The sequence below is a fragment of the Triticum dicoccoides genome, chromosome 5B (assembly GCF_002162155.2).
Source record: "Triticum dicoccoides isolate Atlit2015 ecotype Zavitan chromosome 5B, WEW_v2.0, whole genome shotgun sequence".
NCBI classification, from domain to species: domain Eukaryota; kingdom Viridiplantae; phylum Streptophyta; class Magnoliopsida; order Poales; family Poaceae; genus Triticum; species Triticum dicoccoides.
This window is the reverse complement of record NC_041389.1, coordinates 30,606,310-30,611,026: the sequence shown is the minus strand read 5'-3', so window position 1 is coordinate 30,611,026 and position 4,717 is coordinate 30,606,310. Positions and strand designations below refer to the sequence as shown.

The following is a 4,717-nucleotide window of genomic DNA, read 5'->3' as shown; positions in this document are numbered from 1 at the left end:
GTTGTTTTCTGTTCTTAGATGAACATCAAGGAACATGGGGTTGTGGCTCAGGTAAATGCAGAAGAACACAAAGCATTGGCTCCAGGGATTTGTATTGACACCGGAAAATGTTTAATTAGGTAAGGAATACTGAGATAAAATTATGTTTTACTTCAATTTCTGTAACTATTTGATATCCTAGAGTCCATCTTTCACTATCATAAGTACATGTGCAGTTTGGCTCTAGAAAGTCTGAATTATCTATAGTATACCATATTATATTTGTATAAAAAATATAGCTAAGTAACAAGAACAATATCTGCTAGTCCTATTCCAAATTCCAGCTATAACTCGGTATAAATTGTTGCATTCCAAGAAACCATTGGATGAACTTGAAAAAAGAAATGCAACAGATGCCACGTCAAGCACCAACATATTTCTTTTTTACATAGTTCTGATAATTCCATATTATCGCTAATGGTAAACATAGAAAAGGTTCCATATCAAACCGGATGATGGCACTATCGTCGGTGAGAACCGACTTAATTAAAATCTACATTAGTAATTTTATAAATTGCTTTTTAGTTCCCCTGTCTCCGACTATCCCCTACTTGATCAGAATGTCAGAGGTAACAACCCTTAGCTATCGATGGAGAAGAATGCCATCCTACAAGCCCCATTTTCTTACAAAGAAGTTTGTGAAGCTATCTCATAGATGGAACAGAATAAAGCGCCGGGACCAAATAGGTTTGACGAGGAGTTCTATCAGTGCTTCTTGCGAGTCGTAGAAAAGGATTTTGTGTGTATGTTTGTTGAATTATACAATGGGGATTTGGCTTTGTATAATTTCAATTTTTTGTATTATTTCCATTCTTCTAAAGAGGTAGCTAATCGGACGGTGATCGCTCACAATGTGGATAGGACGACACAAACGACGTTCATGCCAGGGCGACACATCCTGGAGGGGATTGTTGTATTACATGAAAGGATCCATACGTTGCGATCGACGAAACTTGACCGAGCTATCTTCAAAGTAGATTTTGGAAAGGCCTATAACAAATTTAAATGGCCATTCTTGCAACAATATATGCATATGAAAGGCTTTCCAACAAAATGGCGTCAATGGATTGACTCATTTGTTTCAAGGGTGGAGACTCCTCCTTCTATTTCCTCTTCACATTGCCCTCTAATCCTTCTCAACGAGGTCAAAGGCCAAATGCTTTCCCCTTCACCCTCGGCAGTTGTTTGTACCTTTCCTGGGCTATCCCATGCTACAACATACAAACGAGCAATGATTTAATGCTCAATATTATATGCAATATGGCATTTAAAAAGACGACAAGAGTGCTCACATACTTGTTAATGGTAACACTACTAGGAGATGGGTTCCTTACTTGCTCCAAATACCTTCCTTGATGGTTAGAACTCTCTTTTGGTCACTTCCAATACTCTATACTAGTTTGACCATTCTTGGCAACCGCATCCAGAGTGGTATCATGCCATGCCAACAAAACAGAAGGTCTTCTTCATTGATGTAGTTTGAAACCGGAGATGCTTTCTTTGTAGAAGATTAGGAGGCATGGAATTGATCCAGTTGCGCATCTTTGCTCGCAGCATCTGACCACTCAGAGTGCTCAACAATATTTAATGAAGAGAGAAGTCTCTACTATTCAAATTATTGGTATCAACTGAATCTTGCGTCATATCCCTCAATAAGGATTCATTATTAACAAGCAATCCTCTGAAATACATAAAAGCAACACTACGCACAAAGATTACATAGCTACCACCATTGTTCTACTAACACCTTGCATTGAAGCAAACAAATGAAAGGACAAAGGAAGGAGGTTTATTTGCCAACTTTGCATATCACCAAATGCTTCAAAGTTCGAAGGCGCCAATGCTTCGACAACTGCTTGAACAAAGTGGGGAGTTGAAATTCACCTTCTTCCTCCATTTTGTATTGTTCTTCGCTATGGTTGGGCAACCAACACAATGTGGTGGCTGTGGGGGAGGTTGGAGGATGGAGTTGATGCTTGACAGCAGAGGGTCTGCAGCCTGTGTGGTTGCATCGTCGATGGAAGATCCAACGAGGTGGTGTCCTCGGCAACGTGATGTTGAGGGGGGTTGCGCTGAATAGTATGGAGGACAAGGATGAGAGGGAAGTGCATGATCCCATGGGAGATCGGAGGAATGGGATGCAGGGGTCGTGTCGGAGTTGATGGTGTCATCAACATGGCATGTGGTCGAACGGAGGTTGTGCTACGAGGAGGTGTGTGAGGTGGCATCACGGGCGGGAAGAGGGGACGGAGGGGAAATGTCGCTCACGCCAAGTAGCAGTTTTTGGGATGGTGTGCGCTCTAAATGTCCCTCTCCCTGTCCTCCAAATATTAAGGTAGGTCTTGATTCGGAGTTCCCTCCAAACATATGGCAATGGAGTGGTGGATGGCGACTCTGCTAGAACGGCTTTTTTGGTCAAAGTCGCCATACAGGTTATTATGTTGTTTGGCTTGATATGACAACTCTGCTGGAGTTGTTCTAGTACTGCAAATTTCCTTAAGAAGTATTAGACTAAAAATTGTAAACGAGGAAAGTTTGCTACACATGGAAAGAAGACAAGTAGTGTTTACTATTTCAAGTATGATTACTTCGAAATTTGAACTGAAATGGAAAAAATAACTCCTGGTTTCTTAAAAAAACTACGGAGAAAAACAAACAAACTTAAATGGCCTATGATTAAAATCGAACCCGGAAATTCCCACTTGGTAATAAGCAGCCTGAGGGCGTCTCTAGTGTAAATCCCTAAAACAGACACTACAATGTCCTCAAACGTGTCCGGACGCTGTCAGCGGACAAGATGTGGAAGGCAACCATCCAAAGCTATTTGCAAATTTCGTGAAAGAAATTGCAGTGGGAGAAAGGAGGAGAGGGCAAGTGGGTGTGTGGTCCCTGTATGCATCACTACTCCTCTTGCTTTTGGAGGAGAGAGGGGAGAACGGAATGCGTGGTAGCGTAGGCACATGATAGCTTTTTGTTGGTTTGGAGGATGTTCGAACTCCCGCATAGCCCCCTGACGCCTCATGGTTGTTTCCAGAATATCGGATTTTAAACATGCGGACTAGTCCGTGGACATACGAGTTCGTATTGAATGACAAAAGCTATCCAAATATTGTGGTCCGGATATATACGTGGACTTTGAGGATCTGCTTTGGAGATGCTCTTAAACAACGATATTATCAGTAACCTATACTCTACTCAAGATGGCAAAGATATGTGTGGTCATATTGCAGAATCTTTCCAGTTTACTATAATAAAATACAGTACTATTTCAATATTCAGTCCACGATAGCTCGTTGCCTATCGTGGTAGCAAAGAGAAATGTTCTCCGCGGTGTAAGTTTTCGGGCGACATGGAAACTTGGGTACAAGTTTCAGACTTTCAGTTCCCACGCCACATGCTAAAAATCAGTAGATGACTAGAATCAAAGTTTAAGGCAAACCTCATGGGGCATCCGCTGGCATCATTCGCCTCCCCTTGATCGACCTAGCGTCCCATGCATGGCTGCAGCCAGCTACAAGCAAAACAAGTCATCACGATACACAAAGTGATGAAGAATAACAAAGAGATCCGAACAAAGGTAACTGAAGCTCACCATCGCTGAACTTGGATCTGTTGCTCCTCGTGCTCCTCTACCAATCCTATGGGTCAAAAGTACATTAGTACAGCACGAGCACCTGATGAAGTGAGGTAGAAGTAGAACTGAACCCTTACACATCTCGGAGGAAGACGGCTGGACGAGGAAGGCAACGTATGGGCTGCTGCGGCGTCGGCGGCCGAGGAGAAGCGCCCGGCCGGTGCCTCTCCCTGACGTACGGCAACCGCGCCGCACCAGAGAGATTCGGCATCGTGCTTGCATCAAGCTCCCCCTGGATCATCCGCATGGCTGCAGCCTGCCAACAACAGAAACCGTGACGATCCACAAAGCGAAGAAGAACATCAAAGTTAAATTGTCCATTACCAACGCTGGACCCGGATCTGCTCCTCCTCCTGATCTGCGGACTGCTCCTCTGCTCCCCGTCTACCCTCTGTCCAACCAGTCCGATCGGTCAAAGTTACTCAGTGCAGCACGCGGAAGTTACTCAGTGCAGCACGCGAAGAAATGAGGTGGGATACTTACAGATCTATGAGGAAGAAGGCTGGACGGGAAGGTGTTAACGGCGGCGGCGGCGGCCGAGGAGAAGCGCTCGGCGCCTCTCTATGACCCCGTGACGCCTCCTGGCCAGGCGGTCGCCATGCTCCGCCGCGGCGCCGGGTTCCAGCGTGCAGCCCAGCCACCAGCCCCTCGCCAGTCGCCACCGCCAACTCGGGATCCGGCGGGCGGCAGGCCGTAAACCTAGGTGGAATTCTAGCGGGACGGGAGGGATCGCGTCGAATCGAAATTGGAGATCTGGGGTCCTGGCCGGCTGGCCGGCCTCGTGGGTATAGACGGGTGCGACGAACTGTAACGCCTGCGCTCGTGATGGACACGCAAGGCTGGCAATTTGCATCAATTTGGTAGGTAGGCAGTGGCTTTTAGCCATCACACTTCACGCAGTGTAGACAAGTAATAAATGTACTAGTAGCAAGATTTGCATGCTTGTTTATATTTCTATAAAAAAATAGATTTGCATCGATATGTCTAGTGGTGGTGCAATATTTGGTGACTTAATAGGCAAGTAAATTAATCACGCAGCGAAAT

General features: G+C 45.2%; 1 long non-coding RNA gene across 1 annotated transcript; it reads right to left on the bottom strand.

Moving 5' to 3' along the window:
- Positions 1 to 899: 899 nt before the first annotated feature.
- LOC119307193 lies at positions 900 to 4,507 on the bottom strand. The gene is made up of 6 exons (XR_005149186.1): positions 4,157 to 4,507; positions 3,998 to 4,064; positions 3,751 to 3,929; positions 3,632 to 3,677; positions 1,336 to 3,550; positions 900 to 1,250 (listed from the first exon to the last, which is right to left on the bottom strand). It is a non-coding gene; the product is annotated as an uncharacterized LOC119307193 (long non-coding RNA).
- Between the last annotated feature and the right edge of the window lie 210 nt (positions 4,508 to 4,717).